This window comes from Patella vulgata, chromosome 9 (genome assembly GCF_932274485.2).
Source record: "Patella vulgata chromosome 9, xgPatVulg1.2, whole genome shotgun sequence".
Lineage (NCBI taxonomy): Eukaryota > Metazoa > Mollusca > Gastropoda > Patellidae > Patella > Patella vulgata.
In genome coordinates, this window is record NC_065887.2 from 6,766,506 (window position 1) to 6,791,095 (window position 24,590).

General features: G+C 36.1%; 1 long non-coding RNA gene across 1 annotated transcript; it reads left to right on the forward strand.

Moving 5' to 3' along the window:
• The first annotated feature begins 13,298 nt into the window (after positions 1–13,298).
• On the forward strand, positions 13,299–23,204 carry LOC130014333 (uncharacterized). Its single transcript, XR_008789293.1, has 3 exons — positions 13,299–13,392; positions 20,930–21,046; positions 21,445–23,204. It is a non-coding gene; the product is annotated as an uncharacterized LOC130014333 (long non-coding RNA).
• Positions 23,205–24,590: the final 1,386 nt, after the last annotated feature.

Consider the following 24,590-nt stretch of genomic DNA (forward strand, 5'->3'; position numbering starts at 1 on the left):
TAATTACTCTTCACTTGTACAGTTAATCTAGCCTTGTTGAGGGCGTGGCATTTTGAGGCGTGTCTGTTAGGGGTAACCCACCGCACAAACGGTCTGTCAATGGTCATTCATGATTCCTGTGGTGGTACTGAACAACTCCAATGATGTTTAGGTGGTACAGATTTCAGCTAATCTATCGTAGCTATGGTCTGGAAATTAGATAACTCTTGTCAAGGATACATCACCACTACAAATGTCTGGCAATTACATAGCCCTGTCAGGGGTTCCCAACATGTCTGTCAGAGTGTTTTTGTAACACCTGGTGATGTACGGGACACTGCTGTACGATTTTCATGTGGTACACTTTTGAGCTAATCTTGCCCTGGTTACACATTACTCTTTCAGATGATGGTAAATTATGTTCAAATGTTTTCAGCATCAACGAATAAGAACCAAAACGCTATCAAAGAAACACTGACCATTAGTAAAAGTGTAAAAAAAATATATTGGGCCATGTTGAAAATTTGCCCAAGATGGTGATGTGACTCTTTCATTAGAAAATATCCAAAGTGTTTTTTTCTAACTAGGGTATGAGTACGTCATATGCAATTTCTGGCTTTTCAGTCGTAACTTTATCTATATACGACTTTGTTTACTAACACTGTCTTCATGGTCTTATCGGCATCCCTAATAGGACAGACATACATTGTATCGTGATGATAATAATGTTAACCCAAAACGTGATTTTTGTTAGTATCGGTGTAAAAAACACCTTTCTCTTTAACATTTTATTTACTGGGGTTTAAAGATATATTATGTAAGATTTATATAAACATGTTATTTACTGGGGTTGAATGATATATTATGTATGATTTATATAAAGACCTGGTCGTTCGTGCTATAATAGCTCAAAAATAGATTATGAAAAATGAATATACTAAAAATTCCATTTAAATTACTTTATTCTCAGTGAAGTAAAGACTGTTTAAAGATGTAGCAACAGTACTTGACAATCGAAACTAAATCTAGATTATCCATTATCCATCCGATGGTCTAGATAGTTGAGTATATTATTGTCATGGGAATAAATGTCTAAATAATATTTGAAGCCAAAAAAAAGACATGCAACAGCCAGATTTAGCTCTTACATAATGCATCTTTAACTTTTGTCAAAATTATCGGAGAAGACCGACTGGGCTTTAAAATCTTTCCCCCACTCAGGCAAGTTATGTCATTTATTTTGTATTCATCAGCCATTATCTGGATTATACCTTGTATTTCTTATACAGTGAGTCATCTTGACCCTCTATAACGTAATATAATAGCTTCTTATTTTATGTCTTTTTCTCATCATCACATTGTAAATTACTGGGGTGGAACTTTCCACGAAGGCTTTATGTTTTGTTGTCATCATCACATTATGAGTTACTGGGGTGGAACTTTCCACGAAAATATTTATTTATGAATTCGGATATATCTCCTTCATTTAAAGACAACTTCCCGCGTACAAACTAATTAATCTATAAAAGCTTTGCTGCGAATTCCTCTCTAAACCTTTTATTCGCGAGGAAACACCCCGAGCTACAAAACTCTATTAACAGCAACGAATAGGTGCGTAGTCAGAGACAATGTAAAATAAAACGTTGTCTTTAATCGCTGTCCTTCGCTTTTCCGCATAAAGCAAGCGGGTTCTTTTTCCCATTGTTTTTTTTCTATCCGCACTGATGACGCCAAACATCAATCAGCTAGACCTCCTGTATTAACTTATGACAAAGGGAGAAGATGACCCACTCCCTCTTCTCACGACGGCGATTTTACACGTGTGACTTTTTGATATATACCAGTCTTCATTAGACCTGTCGGAGCAGAACAGTAGGACGTTAAATCCCATTTTATTTCATTTTCATTTACCGATTTTTAACCCTTTAAATGTAAAATAATTTAATTAAATCAACCTGTCCATAGTATCATATTTAATGATTTTTATTGTATTGGACGTTAAACCTGTAATACACAACAACAACAACATTAATCGCTGTCCCTTTATAATAAATATCTGGCTGCGAGTCAGTGAAACTCTCTTATTTTTGTCCTGTGCCCGCTCCATGGGTGTTTTTTTTACAAGGAATCCAGAATTTTTTTTGTAAGATTAAAATCTCTACTTTCCATATAAACCAAAATTGCCATACTTTTATTGGAAATTACCACCCGATAAATACTTTTGTGGGAAAGTATCTTTAAAATAAATTATGCATATTTCTGTAGATTATCATCAAATTTGTATAATGTCAGGCAACGAAAAGCAACAACCATGTGTTTCCGGATACTTGACCACCAAAAATTCGGTCGGTATAAGTTTGGTCCCATAACCGTAAACTCAGGTATTTCTTATTCTGGCCTATCTTCTTATTTTATATATCTACACTATACCTGTTCATCTGAATAATTAGATATACCTGTACACATGATTAATTAGATATACCTGTGAATACACGGTATATGTCGTAATTATAGGATAAGACACCTGGCCCGTCGGAACGAAAGGCATATTGGGCGAGGAGGGAGGGGCCTCGGCGCAAGGTGTTAAGATTTGTTAACAAATTGACCAAGTATTTCCAAATTATTGCGGCGAACTGACCATTCCCCTCCCCTTCCTCCCTTACGAAGCTCGTTAAATGCGGAAACCCGTCGCTGGGATGAAGGCAACAACGTTACTCTTACGCTCTCAGTTCGCGTAAAATTACAGAGCTCGATTAGTAATTTACAATTTAATGAACAAATGCGTAGCTGAATTTTAACATCTAAAGTAAATAGTTTGTAATAGCTTGAAATCGAAAATCAGGATGCGGAGAAACCAGAATCAGCGTAAAAGTCTCCTGTCATCAAAATTGGACAATTATCGAAAATTAATCCCACCCTACAATAGAAAAACAAACAAGACATGATGATACAAGAAAGAAGTATATGTACATACAATAATTACAATAAAAATATGTTAGCTATGTAAACTCCTCATAGTGATATCAGATGTACTACGTCATCAACAGAGTTACAAAATCAGTGATGTAAGTTGTCTTTGCTATCAACAACATGAGCCGATAGATTGAATTTAGTTTAAACAATATTTTATTCAATTAACTGAATTGGATTGAACAACAGGCAAAGGCCTATATACGTTCTCTCCAAACATATAAAATAGTTAAATCTTATGTTTACAATACAGTGGTGACATATGTACAGACAGTGAGTAACAAACATATATACATTTTGAAGTGTAATTTTAAGTTTTAAATGTTAAAGTTTTAAAATCTCTTGCTGTCTTTTATGTATTTTTGCACTATTTCAAATATGTTGGAATTGGTATTATCTGAAAGAGATTGGTTGCCATATAGGATCAGGTCAATTGTAATATTTTGATTAAGGTGGTGTAGATTATTTTTTTAGAATTTTTCTTGGGGCAGAGTAAGCTGGACATATGAAAAAATAATGGTAATTATCTTCGTCTGCAGAATTACACCTAGGGCACACTTTTGTGTCACTAATAAAATGGTAGAATAAGTGATAATTTAAGTTACTAGCTTGGATAATATTCTCTTTCCTATTTCCAGTATTATAATATAGTAGTGGTCTAATTAAAGGATACATACGTGAAAGGCCCAATTTGAATGTACTTAACGTTTGTTTGTTTCTGGTATATATTTGAAATGTATTTTGACCATAATGCATTAGACTGAAATGTTATTCCCAAATGATAATGAGTAGTTACGTTTTCAACTTTTGTATTTTCAAAAATAACGTCTGGATGGATTGTATTTTTCCTAGTAAAAATAATATCTTTAGTTTTATTGGGGTTAAAAGTTACACACCATTGTTTAGCCCACGATGAGATAATATTCAGATCTTCAGTCATAGAGTTCGCGCTACTTAGAGGATCATTATGAATAATGATAAAAAGTGAAGTATCATCGGCGAATAGCCTTATGTTGTTAGTAATGTTATCGGAGATATCATTTAAATAAATTAAAAATAGGGAAGGACCCAGCACACTTCCCTGGGGGACTCCAGAATCAGTATGCAAATAGTTTGATTTGAAACCTTCTAAAACTACGCATTGTTGTCTATTACTTAAAGGGGACCACGTGGCTAAGTGGGTAAGGCACTGGCTCGCTAGTCTGGAGGTCGGGTGTTCGATCCCTGCATTGGCCGAGAAAGTTCATCCAGATTTTCCGGCGTGGTTCCCCCTTGTCAGTGATGCAGGACGGAGGGCCTGACAAGGACAGCTGTCTAGTCCTTCGGATGAGACGAAAAACCGAGGTCCCGTGTATACATTGGAATGCACGTAAAAGACCCCTTGGCAGTTGAAATTCGATATAAGAGTAGGCAACAGTGCCGCTGCCCGGGCAAAATTTCCCTCATAGCACACTGTATGGCATATGCCCGTCTTCATTAGCCCAGGTTAGGAGCAGAACAGTAGGACGTTAAACCCCATTTCATTTCATTTCATTTCTATTACTTAAATAGTGTTCAATCCATTTACATAATATTTTATTAACTCCATATTGTTTTAATTTAGACAATAAGCCTATATGCCAAACTTTGTCAAACGCTTTTGATACATCACAAAATATAAATCGAATTTGCTTTCCTCTATCAAGATTACTAATTATAACATCATAAATTTCTAAAGGTTGGTTTATTGTAGAATCGTTAGGTTGAAAACCAGACTGATACTTATATAACAGGTTATATTCTTTTATAAAATTATAAAGATTTTTTAATAAGATTTTCTCTAGTATTTTACGCAATGAACATGTTAATGAAATTGGTCTATTGTTGTCAGGGAACTGCGGATCACCCTTTCCTTTATACGCTGCAATGATATGTGAAGTCTTCCAGATATAAGGTAATAATTGGAGTTCTAATGAAAGATTAAAAAGTTCAGTGAGAGGGCTTGTGATTGATGGAGTTATCTTTTTCAATACAGCTGGACTAATATTATCGGGACCAGAAGGCTTTGAACAGTTAAGAATTAGTAACTGGTCTTTCACTTCTTGCTCACTTACAATAAAATTTTGTAGTTCGTTGTAACTGCGAGAAGCAAAGTATGAAAGGTCAGGTACATCATTTAATTTTGAAATCGAAGCAAAATAAGATTTCAGGATGTTTGCCTTATCAAGTGGGTGTGTGTAAACACAGTTTTCAAATAATAATAGGGAGGTTTGTACCTTTACATTACCATAATTTGTAATAGATTTAGCTATTTTCCACCATTTATTTGGTTGCAAGTTTTTAATATTTATTTGTTGTTCTAATTTGTCTTTAAAACTATTTTTAGCTTCCCTAATTAATGTTATTACTTCATTTCTTATTTTTCTAAATAATAGCCAATGATTAGGACTATTTGTTTTTTGGCGCGTCTGTGTGCTCTATTTCGTTTTCGAATTTTTATACGTATGGCGTTATTCATAAATGGCTTATCATTTGGTCTTATAGTTACTACTTTTGTTGGGATATATTGTCTTAATGCTTTATTTAAAACATCTAAAAGGCTTTGATAAATTTTATTAATATCATCATTTTAAAAAAACATTTTTTGACCAATCGACAGTTAATAATTCGTTATTTATACCTTTATAATCTGCAAGTTTATAATTTCTAATAGTTCTTTTGTATGTTAATTGTTTGTATGTTTTTATATTTAAAGATAAGGTTATTGGTGAATGTGTACTGCATATAGGAGCATTAACATTAGTATCTGATATAAGGGATTTCCTATTGGTAATAAAAAGATCAATGCATGAACCTGGGAGCGTTGTGAAATTAGTCGGTTCTTTTATCAGATTTTCAAGATTTAATCTTTGTAATAGTTTTTTAAATTTAGCACAATTACTTGAATTACTTAAAATGTTGATATTAAAATCCCCCGTTAGGATATAAGAGGAACCACTATCTAATGCATTAGATAACGTATCGTAAAATATGTCCCTAAAGGCACCCTTTGTATTTGGGGGTCTATATATATTCAGCCAAATTAAAAACTTGACACTGATGAATTTCAACAATTTTTTTTTCTGGTAAGTAAAATAAATTTTAAAGTGTTTCTAACGATAGTAAGTAGTAAGAAGCCTTTAATTTCATAAAATTGTAAAGTCACGTGGATTGAGCATATAAAGATGAAAAACCTGAAAAACACGTGCAAACACAAACTCGTGAGGTCAATCGATGCAAGTTTGCTTTAACTGAACACGCACACGTAACTTGAACTGGAAAAACAAATTAAAATTGTTATTTTCATCTTTGTTAGAAAATGCCGCGCCTTTCAAATGTAGAACGTCTACGTACTATAGGTAGGCTCTATGCTGGTCAGTCTGTGATCACTGTTGCAAGAGCCTTTAATTGTTCACGCCAGACAATAATTAATCTTAGAATGAGAGTGCTTCATACTGGAACTATTGCCGACCGCCCAAGGGCGGGAGCGCCACGTGTGACGTCACTCCAGGAAGATCAAGCAATACGATTACGTCATCTTAGAAACAGATTTGTCACTGCAACCTCCACAAGTAGAGATGTTTGGTGGAAGGGTAACTGCACAAACTGTTCGAAATCGCTTGCAGGCTGCTGGTCTTCGAGCTCGGAGGCCATATAATGGACCAATATTGACACCTCTTCATCGCCGTAACCGACTTGTGTGGGCCACAAGACACATAAGATTTACTCAAAGACAGTGGAATTCGGTTGTCTTTAGTGACGAATCTCGATTCACTTTGAGATTTGCCGATGGCAGGGCCCGAGTGTACCGCAGACGAGGTGAACGTTACGCTAAAGTATGCGTCAGAGAGGTTGACCGATTTGGTGGCGGTAGCATCATGGTTTGGGGTTCTTTTTGTGCACATGGACGTTCTCCTCTTGTTGTTGTCCAAGGGAACTTAAATGCTGTCCAGTACAGGGATCAGATTTTGCAACCTGTTCTTCTTCCGTTTATGCAGAGACATGGGCCTGGACTAACGTTTCAACAAGACAATGCTCGACCCAATACAGCAATTGCTACCCAGAATTTTTTAAGAAATGCCTGTGTCCAAGTCCTGGATTGGCCGTCACTAAGCCCCGACCTTAATCCTATTGAACACATCTGGGAGGAACTGGGTCGACGTGTTCGTCAGCAAGTGAATCCACCACTGACGTTGCGTGGCAGTACGAGACGCTAGAGGAAGCCACAACCGTTACTAAAAACTTTATTCCGATTGTTCTCCAAGTCTGTGAATTTCATTCTGGGGGGTACTGTGACATCACGAACGTTATCAATGTCAAGGACTTTCGGCGAGACGTATTCTTGCTTTCTGTTGATGTCATGGTCGTCTGTGCACAACATAACACTAAAATAGTTGCCTTAAACCAAATATTAAAAATCTAGTCCCAAAAATCCCGAGTGTCAAGTTTTTAATTTGGCTGAGTATATTACCCCGAGTAGGAATTTGGTGTAATCAGTAAGTATGTCTATAAAAAATAATTCAATATCAGAGTTTATCAGATCATGCCTAATCCGAAAGTGAAGATTATTTTTTATATAAACAACAACCCCATCCCCATGCCTGTTTCTATCTAATCTAACTGGACTTCTATAACCAGGCAGTAAAATCATTGAATCATTAATAGTGTTGTCTAAATGAGATTCAGTAATACATATTATATCATAGTTGGAGAATTCAGCTTCAATTATATCTAGTTTTGGCAATAAACTACATACATTATTGTGGACAATGGAAATGTTACTCGTATTTAATGTATTAAACGGACCAGGGTTTTGTTCTATGCAACCGACAATTAGCAAAGTTTTAATTACCAGCAATAGATGCATATGTATTATACCATAACACGAGATAAGATGTGAGATCACATATAAGGCATGTTGATCGTTCCGTTTGAGAGGCCAAATAGTATTAGTTTTAAGAGCCATTCCACGAGAAAACCATGCAGAAGGTTCGAAGGAGGGGGTCGGCCGATTGAGTTCATATTTACAGGGTTTGGTCGAAGCATCGAGCCTACTCCCCAGCCAAAATCGCTGATTTTAGAAATCAACCGTTTCTGAGATACAGCCCGATTACGTTTTTCGGCTGATTTTCGTCATTTTCAGGTCAAATTTCGACCATTTTTGTAGCATTGCTATAGCCGTTAATCGACCAATGGCGAACTAAGATTTGGTTGGTGATTATAGTCCAGGTCTCACCCTACCATATTATAATGGTCACCCAATGCAACCTCTATATAAATTCCCATCTACAGTGGAACTTTCCCGCGATCCCGATTATCGCACGAAAATCGCTTACTATGTTAGACAGTGCCTGTATGTGTTATATGTTAACGGTCACGTACGCCACACGCCGAAGTTATGTATGCCTTTTACAGGTGATTTAACTATTAATGTAATTTTCAAATACCATTTTACGAAAATGATTTGACATCACCACAAATAATTCTCATTTCGGACGACTTTCTTCATTTGCTGACGTATAAACGAAGACTCGTAATTTTGGGGGAATATTACTGGCGTGAATTTGATTGAAACAGGCACGGATCGGCAAATTTCATTCTATCGTATTACGAAAACAGTAATTTTGTAGGAATATTACTGAGATAAATTTGAATACCATACGGGAATTAAATATGAATAAGCGGTTTCCATGCAAGATACACCCACATTTTGCAAGAGATGGACAGAGAACAAGCTAATTAAAAAACGATTTTTCGTACAACCAGGGGCCATCATCCAGTATGTTACAGTCCGACATGCGACAATATCAAAAGGAACCAAGATCATTGGGATATAAAAGTATAATATAAAAGTTTCAAGTCGAATAAAAATTGTGACATTAAGAGGGACTACAAGATTAAAACGTGTTTTCTCGTATATTCAGGGATCATAATTCAGGAAGCTACGATGTGATATGCGCGAATATCGAAAGGATCCGAGATCTTTGGGATATAAACATACATTTTAAGTTTCATCACAATCGGATAAAAATTGTGTTTCTAGAGTGTCCACAATGTTGGAATTACATACTTTTACACTATTTGCGTATGAGGAGCGGCCATTTTGTCGGGCAGTTTCGCTCCTATTTTCAAACTTAGTTGTCATTAGGGCGTAACGGTGATGTATTGAAACGGTTTTTAAAATCGGATAAGAATTGTGACATCAAGAGGAACTTCAAGATAAAAACGCGATTTTTCTTTAAATCGGGGGTCATATTCCGCGAATATCGACAGGGACCAAGATCTTTGTGATCTAAACATAATTATTTTAAGTCTCATGAAAATGAGGTATAAATTGTGACTTCGAGGGTGTCCACAACCTTGGAATTGCATACTTTTACACTATTTGTGTACGAGAAGCGGCCATTTTGTCCGGCAGGTTCGATCCGATTTTCACGAAGTTCGAACTCCGCTATCATTAGCGTTAGCGGTGATATATTAAAACGTTTTTAAAAATCAAATAAAAATTGTGACCTCTTGAGGGGCTACAAGCTAAAAACGCGACTTTTTGTAAAATCATCGGCCATAATCCAAGAAGTTAAGATCCGATATGCGAGAATATCGAAAGGAACCGAGTTCCTTGGGTTATAAACATACTTTTTAAGTTTCATAAAAATCGGATAAAAATTGTAACCTCCAGTGTCCACAAGCTAAAAACGTGATTTTTCATAAATTCAGTGGCGAAGTTACGGTCCGATACATGCCAATATAAACCTATATATCAAGTTTTGTTGAAAATGGATAAAAATTGTGACCTGTAGAGTGACCATAAACAAATTGTTGACTGACGGGCGGACAGGGGCGACGACAATATACGCCCACACGAGAATGTGGGCGTACAAAAATAGCGAGGTGTTCCTATTTTTATTACGTGTGGATTTGAATATTTTGTTGACATGTGATTTTTAATTGTGGTATGAATCAGCCTGCTTAAATAACGATAAGAGTTATACCCCTTTATTTTTCGTAAAAATGTCCGACAAGAACATTTTTGAAATCCGAACGCTAACTCATTTGTTTTTCAATATTTTCGAATGAGATATGGTTTGTCGATAGAGCAACGTGTGAACTTCAAATTGTATCCCTGATGACCTCGCGATTGAAGGTCATGGTGAAGGCTAAATATTTCATGGAAGTTGGGTATGTTTTGCATGATTGTCGACTTTCATCTGCTCTAACTCGATTGTTTTTCAAAATTTTGAATTGAAATTTCTCATTTTTTATAGAAAAAAATGTTTAAATAATCAGGATCGACATTTTAGATCGAGAATCTGCGAAAATACATATATTTTGATATATTGACCCTTTGAATAACAATATTGGCGATTGGGTACCTGAATAATCCACCGATGTATCCCAAACAAAACTAAAGTTTTTGGTAACTTTCGACACGAATTTTCATACTTTTGCAAGTTAGCTGACAACGATTTTATTTCTTATGTTGTTAGAACTGGTCAAGCTGCAAATAAATTGATTTTAATTTTTATCGCAAACCCTGCTTCAGTGGCGTTATCGCGATCTGAAGATAGGGTACATTTTAGGTATCTCCAGACACGTATCTTGTGTAATCTCTTGACACCTACGGAAAATGAACCTGAACCGGGTGACCATGATAATGTGATATGGTAAGACCCCGACTATCACGAACAACCAAAACCTAGTTCGCCAGGTTCATGCAACAGCGGTAGTAGTGCGACAAAAATAGCTAAAATTTGGCCTAAAAATGACAAAAATCAGCCGAAAAACGTAATCGGCCTGTATCTCGGAAACGGTTGATTTCTGAAATCGGCGATTTTGGCTGGGGAGTAGGCTCGATGCGTCGACCAAACCCTGTGGGTATGAACTCAATCGGCCGACCCCCACCTTCGAACATCTGCCTGATATTGCATGGTTTTCTCGTGGAATGGCTCTTAATGGTTTTAATAGATTGAATTTGTCAGTCTTAACATAAAGAACACGTCTTATCTGCGTTCACATAATTTCATTTTCTTTTGTTATGGTTCACATAAAATTTCCATCTATATGAATATCACGGACGAGTTAATATCACGTTTTATTTAGTTTGTATGTTCAGATTAATTTCTATCTATTTTGTATATTTTGACAGTTGTTTGTACTGTGAACATACCGTTGTCTTCAAGGAAACCATTATCAGGATTAATGAGTTTATCCCAGTCTATAAATCTATGACCACAAGGTATATGTGTATCTTTCCCTCTTTTTACTATATGTTTACTAACATTGTTTATATTTAACAGTTTAACTGTACGATCAGCTGTAACAGCTTTAACTGTCTTATCCTCTACCTTTCTCAACCCCAGGTAAGCATATTCTTTGCCTAGGAGGGGGCATCGGGTGTTTTCGCCAATATTTAATTTTATGTCAACTTCACAATTATTAATATAACTATAGCATTTACTTGACAATAATCGCAATTTTCTTCTGGCCCTAAATCGTGTTAGTGCAAACTTTTTGCTTGGAACTATCTGGATCTGTGTTCCTGGTGTTAAAAGCTTTCTAAAACTGTATAGTTTGTTTATTTGGTAGGACCATGTAGCGGAATTGTGTTTCTAAGCAAGCTAGAAATTTTGGCTGCAGGCCTATATTCAATGTTTACGTTTGTAGCTATTTTAGATAGTCTCTCGCTGAGAGATCTAGGCTATAGTCGAACTGAGACTACAGATTATAAATTATAATGGATAACTGTTGTGGTGTTTCATGTAGTTCTTTTATAAACACGTAGCAATCCGGGAAGTCCCAACTGAAGTACAAATATTGAAGTACTGCAGTGACATAGAACAGTTTTACATAGTTCATGTTGGCTTTTGTGGCCTACCATAGTGTCCATATCGTTTATCTGGTCCCGCTACGCCGGATTGTCTCCAAAAGTTTGACACAGCGTTGTGTCATAAAATAATGAGATTTAAATTCAAGGGCCATAAAATACAAATTATAAAGTAGTGCAACAGTATACATTGATTTTCTCATAGAAATTAACTAATATTAAACATACATTATGCAAGAGCTAAATCTGATTATTGCAAGTCTTTATTTAGGCTTTAGTTGTCATAGAAATTATAAATTAGATCTTTATTTACACAACAAGCAGAAAATCAACGCTGTAGACCCACGGGTGGCTTGGATTCAGCTTGGATTTAAACGGGATTTCGTTGACTGATTTAATTTTATATGGCGTCGAGAGCGGAGATTAACCGTTACGTTGACGTCATAATCCCGGATCGAGGCTTGATAGAGTGTACGAAGCGAGGCCGCTGTTGAGCGATGCCTTAACAAATGACATCTAAACTATTTAAAGTGCAATAAACTAAACACAGATAATGACACATTATACAATTTCTGGAGACCGTGTGATGACTAATACAGACGGACAGATCTTCCTTCTGTCTTAATAATATCATTAAAAATATTTTTATTTCCCCAATAGGCCCTACGCCACTGGTGTATACCTGGTTACCTATAGATTTATCATAATTGTATTATAATATGTATAATATTATGTCCTATATTCAATTGATTTAATGCATGTCCAAAATACAAGTAAGAGTGAAAATTTACCCTCTCACTCATTTTGTCCATTTGTTATAAAAATCCAAAAAGGTAAAACACGAATTCGGATATGATGACACCAGACAAAAGACAGCAGAGAGTTAACGCCTGTCAATCAAACGATCGGCCATACTAAGAATCGGTGAAGATGAAATTCAATCCCATTTCTAATCAAAAATTACACTGGTGATAACTATGTTCAGAATAAAGTAATTTGACTGAAATTTTCAATATATTCTTCTTTCATCATCTAATTTTGAACTGTTATAGCAAGAATGACTAACTCCTTATAAAAATCTCCCATAATGTATCTTTAATATCTTGACTCAATGACATCTTATGATAAATTAACATAGAATATTATCAGATAAAATAATCTGGAACGAAACCCTCCAAATATGTTTTATTAATTGAAACGACCCGTAGACTATGGGCCACAATTCTCTACTCCTACCTCCACTTCTAACATCATGTCATCGCATGTAGTTATTTTGTCGACTAAAACTGTGTTATTATCATGTCTTTCATCTTTACCTGTAAAATATGATAACTAGGTCAAGGTGAATATTATCAAGTTACGACAATGACGTTATGAAACGATATGTGTAATCTGGGTGCAGCAATCAGATTATCCTACATATTACAAATATTTATTACAATCATAATACTCGGGCTTGTATGCAAATAATATAACAACCACTATAAACATGTAGGAGAGAAATGGGGTTTAACGTCCATTACCAACCTAGGTTACATGTAGGGTATGTTACAACTACCATTACCAGTATAAGATCATTACCAGTCTAGGTTACATGTAGGGTATGTTACAACTATCATTACCAGTATAAGATCATTACCAGTCTAGGTTACATGTAGGGTATGTTACAACTATCATTACCAGTATAAGATCATTACCAACCTAGGTTACATGTAGGGTATGTTACAACTATCATTACCAGTGTAAGATCATTACCAGCCTAGGTTACATGTAGGGTATGTTACAACTATCATTACCAGTATAAGATCATTACCAACCTAGGTTACATGTAGGGTATGTTACAACTATCATTACCAGTATAAGATCATTACCAACCTAGGTTACATGTAGGGTATGTTACAACTATTCATCATACGGTTAAATTTACTTTGTATTTTCTTCTGTTGCCAGGTACAGATTTAAAGGGGGCGAGATAACATCAGTGAACAACTATATAAAAAACACGATCTATGGTCTACCGGGGCGCTCAGTGTATTTTTTTATGCATTTTATTGCGTGTTTTGTTGATATTTATTGTGGAGTAGATCCGCTACTGTCTGTATGTTCACCCATCAAAGTTTCACGAGTAGCTATAATGTCGCTCAAAACTTTGTTTTTTCCATGTTTTGAACAAACAACTTAATGTGAGTGTATAGTATATTGAAGTTGTGAAACGATGCGTATATATAATGTCATATAACATTCTGTCACGTATTTATTTATCAAATATCTGACTGTAGGATACATTGAAAAAATAGCATTTTCGTCGTCAAAGCGCCTTGCTTCTTTAATTAAACATATTTTATTGTCACATAAAATGGGGTTTAACGTCCATTCGACAGAAACTAGGTCATTTTGGATTAACACATGGTTCAATTTTATTTCAATAATTACGTTGCGCGTAGGGGTCTTTAGCAGTGGGAGGAAACCGGAGGGACCGGAGAAAACCCACGAGGATGGACAGGCAGAATCGAAACCACGGCAGTTGACTCAATGACAGTTATGTTTGGCTCACTATGAAAATAGTTTGGCGATCCCTGGACGTAGAGAGAATTTTGAAATTTTAACGGGACAATTCGTTACGGTAGACATGAACAATGCGAGAACAAAAGTTAACCTATGCGTAAACAAATAGAAATGAAATAAAATAAAATGAAATTTAAAATCCTACTGTTCTGCTCGGAACTGGATGGGCTAATGAAGACGGGTATACGCCATACAGTGTGCTATTAGGGAAATTCGTCCGGACAGCGACACTACGGTCTACTTATATATCGAATTCAATGTAGCTTTAACGTGCACACCAATGTGTACACGGGATCCCGGTTTTTCATCCCATCCGAACGACTAGACAGCTGTCCATGTCAGGTCCTCCGTCCTCCATCACCGACAAGGGGGGGAACCACTTCGGAAAATCTGGATGACCTTTCTCGGCCAAAGCAGGGATCGAACACCCGATCTCTAGGATAGCGAGCCAGCGTCTTTTCCAATTAGCCATCGTGACCCCCTGTAAACTAATAGAGCCATTGCGTCTCAATGATTACCAATGCAGCCCATTTCTGGCCGCGCATTGCCTAGCCATTGCGTAACTTACATGTATACAATGCGCGAACAGGGCTTCACGTGATGATGTGTACCACCGAAATGGTACGCCTTGCTACGGCGCATTGCGCGAGTTATTGCATATATATTTTATTCCATATGATTGGTTATTTATAATTTACGTGGAGTGGTTGAACTGTCTTATATACTAAGCAGCAAAAGAAACGCCAGGTTGGTATGTTACACTGAAAAAACGCATTGCATATAACTTGCCAAATGTTTTCATTGTATATTTGTGACCCCTTCTCCAACTTACCTGAGCAATAAGGCTCCTTCCCAAACACAGAATCGAACCCAGGAAATTTTCTCAAGAACGCAACCTGACTTCTGAGATGGTAATGTGTTCTCCATGATTTTCATATAACTCATGCTGCACGTGCTGTTAACCGGGACCAGCCCTATGAAATGCACCCCCGTACCTGGTTGAATCATTCACACTACAATGTCAGCAGCATGCCACGACTCACGACCGCTCAGTGGAACCATGTGCTTGGAAGACTCGACGCTGGCCACACTGCCCAGGCCGTTGCCAATCACTTCCAGGTCAATGTTCGGACCATCTACTGGGTTCAGCAACGCTTTCGGGTCACCAACACCACGGATGATCGCCCCCGAACTGGTAGACCAAGGCTTACAACAATGCGACAAGACCGCCATGTTGTGCGACATCACGTGCAGCATCCCTTCACACAGGCATCTGTGACAGCACGTAAGACAGTGGGAACACACAGAAGACCCATTCGAACCGATACAGTGCGCCGACGTCTCACCAGATAGAACATCAATGGCCCGATCCTTACGCCTCGCCATCGACGTGAACGTCTTCAGTTTGCCCAACAACACCAGAACTGGCGACACAGGCAATGGAGAACTTTCTGTTCACAGATGAGTGTCGGTATTGCGTATCTATTGCGGATGGCAGGACCAGAATATGGCGTCGACGTGGCCAACGTTATGTGGTTTTCCAAAATCTTGTTCCAGGGAGACGAGGCGGCATCACAGCAGTGCGCTATATCGATCAAGCTCTCAGACCCCAGGTCATACCACATTTCGCACGTCATCGGAACAACGTTTTCCAGCATGACAACCCCGTGCCCACACCGCCAGATTTACTCGGGGTATTCTACAACAGAACGGTGTCAGTGGAAAACGTAATAACGTCGTACCGGGACCACAGTCGATGGATTGCGCCAGGCTTTTCTGAGAGTGTGATTCCAGGTCCAATGGCGTTCCGTTCATCAATCGTCTGGTCAACTCCATGTACAGACGCTGCGCTGTTGTTTTATGGAATTCGAGGTGGACACACCAGATACTGATGTATAGATTGTGTACAGACTAATCACTAAATGCGTCAACGTACTGTTCACAAAAAAAAAATGCTTTGATCCATTTAGTAAGTCGTTTTCTAGAATGTTTTGATTAAAGTGCCTCTCTGATTTTGAAATCGTACTGCGTTATATTTGGTTGTTTAGTATATATAAAATATAAATAAAGTTATATAGTAAGGGAATAGAGAATATAAAAATATGAGACTGGGTATAAAAAAAAAGGAGAAGACAAAGTATTGTATAAATATTTATGAATTTGTAAATGGTTTAACGCATGTGCATTAGAACGTAATGTCTGACATTGAGTCAAGTGGCGTGGTTTCGATACACTGCTTGATAAGGAGTATGTTCATCTGTCCAACCATTTGGGTTTTCTCCGGGTCCTCCTAATGCCAAATACCCTACGCACAAACGAAATTATTCAAATATTTTTCATTTTGAGGAATTAGACTGAAGGTAAACCGTGGTACTCCAAGATCACAATTTATCGTCCATCTTAATTTACCGTCCTACTTTTCTGAATCTCTTGCCAAATCGTATGGAAGACCAAACACCTGTGTATTCAGTGTTCTTAATTCTTAGTTCTTAATTCATTATCCGTAATTCTTATTTCTTTATTTGTTGTCGTATTTCGACATTTGTACACTAAAATTAACATTTGTACACTAAAATTAACATTTGTACACTAAAATTAACATTTGTACTATAAAATTAACATTTGTATCTTAAAATCAATATCTGTTTCACAAATCAGACATTTGTTTCACAAATCAGACGTCTGTTTCACAATTCAGACGTCTGTTTCACAAATCAGACGTCTGTTTCACAAATCAGACATTTGTCATATCAGATCTGTAAAATGTAATTTTGTTTAATTGAATTGTATTTTAATATAAAGATAAAAATTATTTTAGTAAATCAAAAAAATAATCTACATTTACATTTCATCATAGACATAAAACGAAAAACAAATCTTGAACAACAGATTTCCAAATACAAATCTCCAATAAATACAAATCTTGCAAAATACTTCTTCAAAAACATTTCTTCAAAAACATAATGTTCTGGTTCGATGAATTTCGAGAAATGGTTTTGGAGAAATGGTTTTGGTTGTATTTCTCTGATGAAATGTAAATGTAGGCTAATTTTTTGATTTTCTTTAAAAAAATAATTATCTTTATATTAAAATACAATTATGTTAAACAAAAATACATTTTACAAATCTGATATGACAAATGTCTGATTTGTGAAACAAATATTGATTTTAAGATACAAATGTTAATTTTACTGTACAAATGTCAAAATACGACAACAAATGAAGAAATAAGAATTGAGAACTGAGAACACTGAATAAAGCGCTGTTTGGTCTTCCATAAAATCGATGTTGCTAAATTTGAGTAACACTTAAACGATTTCACGAATTTCTTGGAAATTACTCACTCCACCTCCAGCTGTTTCTTAGAATTGGTTTGCTGATTTCTTTGTAAAACAGTTTACTATTACCTGATTAAATACAGGTTACAGCCATGTTAAAGAAAATTAAATCGTTACAAATATGGTAAAAGACCCCTACCCCTCCCACGCTACGAAACTTGTTACGCATCTAATCTAAATTCGAGGTAATTCAGGATATCAGTTTCTATTTTGTCAAAATAAATCTTGTATCATTTTAAGTTTATTTGTATTAAAATACCATTCTATTCAGTCATGCATATACTGACTTGTGTGAATACACAAGCTTGTATTTTTTACTAATACATAGGCTACATTTGGACCATGGGCTGGAATAGCAGGAAAAACCCCTAACATCCACCTGGCCAGTATGTCTATGGGAACAACAAAGAGTAGATAACTGGTTGCTAGGTGTTGATAGTAAAATACAATAAATCAACCCAAATACCTTGGACAGGTAGCCGCGGTAGCTCAGTGAGTAAGTCGCTGACGCTTACCATGAGGTCTCGGGTTTGTTCCCGGTGTTGACTGAAAAAGTTCCTCCAGATTTTGCGGCGGTTTCCCTTGTCGGTCGTGCAGGATAGGGGGCGTGGCAAGGAAAGTGTCTACTCGTTCGGATGGGCGAAAAATACATGTAAAAGATCCCTTGACAATTGGAATTCGGTATAAGAGTAGGCCGTAGTGTATGTCTTTATTAGCTAGTCGGAGAAAATGTAGGACGTCAAATCCCATTGCATTTCATTTAACATGTAGGCATATTCTTTATTACGATTGTATATTATAGACTGTAATGTTTCATATACCTGAGCCCTGTTTCTCGAAATCTTAACTAAAGATAAAATCCAAATTTTAGTAGATACGTCAATTTTGATTGGCTAAGCACTAAAATCAATCTAATATTATCCAAATCAAATTACTAGTATTTGGATTTTATCCTAGTTAAAATTTTGTGAAACGGGCCCCAGGTAGTTATATTCTTTATTACGATTGTAAATCATAGATTGTAGTGTTTCATATACCAGGTAGTTATATTCTTTATTACGATTGTAGTGTTTCATATACCAGGTAGGTATATTCTTTATTTCGATTGTATGTTATAGATTGTAGTATTTTCAGAGAACGAAAATATCAGATAACAATTTACCTGATTAAATATTCATGGACCAAACCGAATAACCAACCAGGATGTAATTCAATCTCTTATACATAACATATACCATCTCAGTCTGTAATTTAATCAACCAAAACGATCAACCTAACACTAACACGACATTCGTTGAAAAATATGGGCGGGCACCTAGAGGGGGTCTGCAGTCGATACATCGCCCCGGGCTCACGAAGACCCGAGAGGCCCATAAACATATATTAAACTTTATCTACGTCGACATGGCCAGTATTCGTGCCGCAGAACCCTAGATGCGATACCTGGTGCCATACTCTGAGAGGTGGGGGGTAAAATCGGTTGTGCTCCCGCACATAAAAATTGTTTCAGCGCCCCTGATCATGAGTGTAGCACGTGAAACAAGAACCGCTTAGAGCGTTCTTTTGTCAATATCGCCCAAAATATTGTAAAAAATAAACCGAGATAGATAGCTATTATATAGATAGTATATTATATACATGTTATTCGAACTTTTAATGATGTAAAAAATGATATATTTAGGGAGTCCATTGATTAACGTATTTACAACAAACGTGTATGGTTTCTCATTACGGTGGTGTTGAATGGCCGAATGGTTGACGTGTGCATGTTGTATCATAAGGTCTGTCATTGAGTCAGCTGGCGTGCTTGCGATTCCCTGGCTATACGCGTCAAGGAGTTGGGTCATCTCTCCAACCTCGTGGTGACCTCCCACTGCTAAAATACCCCTACGCGCAAGAGAATTATTGAAATAATGTTGAACCATGCGTTAGTCCCGAAATGACCTTTTTTGTGTCGAGTGGACGTTACCCCCCCCCCCCTCTCTCTCTCTCTCTCTCTCCCTCTCTCCCTCTCTTCTCATTATGTTGACATGGATAGACGATTTATCACCCCTGTTCTATACTTAATTCGTTCGGACGGGACGAAAAAGCGATGTCCGGGCAAAATTGCCTTCACAGCACACTGTATGGTGCCCTTCTTAATTTGCCCAGTCCATACCGAACAGTAGGATGTTAAATCCATTTCATTTCACATTTAATGTACAGGTAGAGTGACGTGCAGAGGTTTGGTTATGCCATGGACCACTGTTGTATGCCCCTGTACCAAATCCTATGTTGTATGTATCTAAGACTCCAGTACACAAAAATCAAATAACAAAATCAATTAAAATGCTGAAAAAAATGTACTTTTATCAAATTGAAAAAATATTGGCACACGATCTGAAAAATGTTCGCCACCCTTGGTTTAGAGGGTATAAATGTGTTATGAGTATAGATACGGAAGTGGTACCAAAGAATAAACCCAGGATAAGTTCCTTTTAGTAGAATGTAAGATCTGGAAGTATTTTTATTTTTCTCAGACTTCCTGAAGCGGATGTTAGAATAACCCAATTCTTTCTAGATTTCATTTGAAAGCGGTTGACTAATGCAAAAATTAAACCGAAAATTAATTTCCTCAATTTTGTATGAAATACAGTTGTCTTACGGAAACTGTTACGAAATCTTGCAGGACTTTAAAACATTTTCACGTGTGATTGCCATTTTTTTGTTTTAGAATAAATATTTTTAGTTTCAGATGGAATTTTATTCTGGTAGAGGTCTCTGTGTGGATCGTTATCACAATTCTTTAGTTAGTTCTTGTTCAGACAATTGCAGTTCGTTCTTACATGATCAAAAATACCCTATAAAACAATGTGATATCTAGGGTTCTATGGGTTGCTATGTATACCGTTTTGACGTGTTGTTTGTCAATTTTGGCATAGAATTCCTGTTTATTAGGCCCATAGTTCAGCTACTATTTTCGATTCCCTCATTATATTTTCAAGCGATTTCTTGTGACTAATTAGTATAATGACTTATTATTAGGCAGATCATGTTAGTCAGAATTTCATTAAAGCATAATTTAAAATAAATTCCACCGGATTTAATAAAAATTGGTGAGTAAAACTAGCCTACCAAAAAAGAAAACAAATGTGTCCATAATGTCACTGCCTAGTTACAAATATATTTGGATACCTGAAAACGGTTTTAATTAATCTATGACTGATATGATGTTCTACTGTTATATGTATTTCAGAAATGTGATTTCATAAAAGATGATGTTTGAAAATGGTGTGATAGTCATGTCTGCAGAATTCCTTGAAGATATCTGCCAATAAAGATTTAAGTTGAGGAAGATCATTTAGCACAAAAAGTACCTTGTAATATTTATACGCAGTAATTCTCCTTGATAATTTAGAGGGGGTTTATTATCCATTCGACCACACTTTTCGACCAATCAGAATCGACCAATCTAATTTGTGCTACAATCCATGTTAAAATGTATATCCTACTAACAGCATCTGTAATAGATGCCGAATGTTGATAAATATTGATCACATCTTTGTTATTACTGATGTATTTATTTTAGTCACATAGATCTTCGCTAAATATGGCGGAGGGAGGCGATGATACACATACCTGTAGTATCTGTTTAGATGATTTTACTAAACCTAAAATACTACCATGTTTTCACAGGTTTTGTGAACATTGTATAGACCATCATATCAAAGCTCATTCACATCTCAACAAGTTTAATTGTCTTAATTGTAGAACAGTGATTCACGTACCTGATGGTGGTGCAAGTGGCTATTCAACAAACTTTTACATCCAACCGAAAAATAAAACGGAAAAAACATTTCTGTCGGAGACACAAGACAAAAGAAATAGAATTTTATTGTCGCGATTGTTCTGGTGCTACTTGTAGTAATTGTGTGATATTGGATCACAGAAATCATACAGTAGCTGATCTTCAAGAGGTTGACCAAGAAATCAGAGGAAAGTTGAACATTATGAAGGGGGAGTTAGTAGGTAAGGTTGAAAAACTGGAGACACACTGTGAATCATTAACCTGAAGAAGTCAGAAAACATGGTGGTGACATAAAATGTGAAATGAATAAAATTCGTGACGACGAAAGTAAAAAGTTACAGACATTACATGACGATATGATCCAAATGAAAAGTTCTCTACAGAACAGTTTGAAATATATGAATCAAGTGTTAAATGGTAAATCTACATTTCCAGTTGTAGATGCGTTAACCAATGTACAAACACCGACTGAAAACAGCAGATCGACCAGTTTAGATATACCACCAGTAAGATATGTCCATTATCCTATGGTAGATATAGATGTTAAAACATTAAAACTACTACTAGGTGAAATAGAAACAATGGAGTCACCAACCTGGACATCTAGTTTTAGTTTGAATCGGGTGAAGACAGATGTCTACTACTCTGGTGATGATGTAATGATACAAGGAATGCCATGGTGTGTAGATGTTAGACATCTTTCAGATACATCAACATTAGGGTGTTTCCTGCATCTGAGAGGAGTAGATGATAAAACAGTTAAAACCGTTACAGCTAGTTATACACTAAAACTATTAAATATAAATGATGCAAGTAAATCTATAGTGGGACAATATACATATACATTTACACCTGGTAATGTTGGATATGGTAACCCCCGCTTTATAGAGTGGAATAAACTAGAGGATGTGAAGGGGGGGTTTATAACTAACGATAAAACATTTACTGTACAAGCGTCTGTAAAAATAAACAACATAGAACTATAGTGATATTTATATTACAGAACATAATACGATAGATGGGTGTCATCATAATACAAGGACATATCTCTATTGTTAGTCCAATACAAGGACATATCTCTATTGTTAGTTCAATACAAGGATATATCTATGTTGTTTATACAATACAGGGACAAATACCTTTACTTTAAAATATGTTGTTCAATCAGAAACATTTAAGTTACCTGTATGTGAAATAAATAGATTTTAAAATTTATTTTGAAACTAATATAATATAACGTAAGGTATGTGTCTATGGTTGTGTGTGTGTAATATTAACTGATACAGTGTAAAGTATGTGCCTATGGTCGTGTGCACAATGAGTCAGTAAATAACTATATATTAACTGTGTAATGGTATCAGTTATGACCGTGTAATGGTATCAGTTATGTGTTGTGAAAGACAGGGAAATGGGACTAACGCATGGTTCAACTTGATTGCAATAATTCGCCCACTCGTAGAGGTCCTTATGAAGAAGGACCCGGAGAAAACCCACGAGGCTGGACAGGCGACATTACTCCTTGTTTCGTACATGTAGGGAATCGAAACCACGCCACATGACTCAATGACAAACCTTATGATTTCACGTGCATGCGTTAAACCACTAGACCATCCACCCAGTACGTTGTTACGATAAATATAAGATGATTATGTGACTCACAAAAACAAGATGATAACATTTTTTATAATTCAGACTATTTATATAATTTTATATAATTTATTGACAGAAGATGATTAGAAGATAATAATTGTGTTATGTAAAATGTGATACTTATAAAATAAAATAAAATGAAATGAAATGGGGTTTAACGTCCCACTGTTCTGCTTACGCCAGGCGGGATTTGTTTTTATAATCTCACACCCGATACAAATCGTGTTTACTTGTGCCTTTGTCTGTAATATCCATATTTAGCACAGTAATATCGAATATAGTCATTAAAACAAATGAAAATAAGCCGGCAATGGCACTCTGTACCAGTCTCCTAATATAACACAGAACAAAACCGACAATGGGAAGTTGTTTGAAAACGTATCACATACCTTGAGATAGTTGATGATCGGGCCCACACACAATTAAGCAGTTTTATTCTCCAAAATATAACTAAGATTGCCCTTATAAAGCAGCTAAGTCTCTAACTCAGTATCATCCAAAGTCTTCGACATTGAAAACACGAATCATTTGTCAATTTAAATCAACATTGATGTTGTGATCTTACCGGATAAAGATGGGCTTCTGATATCCAATATTTAAGACAAAATAAACATTTTACCATTGGTACACGAATCGTGTACCATAATGCGTTTCAGCGCCATTTGTAACAAGGGACTCAAAGAACGAGGCTAGACATATTCCACAAGTCATGTCAAACGGTGACGGGATATTCTTATCTGGAGAGCATGCGCAATAAATACTATCGGTGTAGACTGAAATAACCAGACGCTAGATATTGCCATTCGATTGAGACTTCAGGCGTATTTCGCCGAACATAACTCATTAGAAATTACAGTAAAAACAGAAACGATTGAATGTAAATCAGTTTATATACATTTCTATTACATTATTATATGAGTTGCGACCCATTTGTGTCATTTTCTAGGTCCCAAATATTAGCTCTTTTAAGTTATATTCACAGTTTAGGCCTTCTAATGTGGAATACGATATGATTATTAATAATTTCATGTATTTCTTATTCTTTATTTATATGTCATATCAGAAACAATTGTAACGTCCCATTTGGGGTTACAAATCCAGATTTCGTAACAGTACTGAGCGCATAGAGAGTTTATGTCATAGTGACAATATAAAAACTAGGAGTATTTTACGGTTGATCCAAATATAGTTGTACTGTTACTAGAGTAGATATATAATGTCATTTCAGTAAGATACGAGGTATTTTGTCTACGGCGTCCTAATTGAATACCCTAAATCAAAAGGTTATTTATTTAAAAGTAAAACAAATGTCTTAAACAACCATACTCTAAAAAAAGAAAACTGTGGTTGAAAGTGCTAGAGTATTTGCTCTGTTTAGTAGTTTTAAAAAGCGTTTCGTAACATTCGCAAAACTCTTCTTTTTAATTCCACGTAGATCTGAGATACTGTATGAAATAGA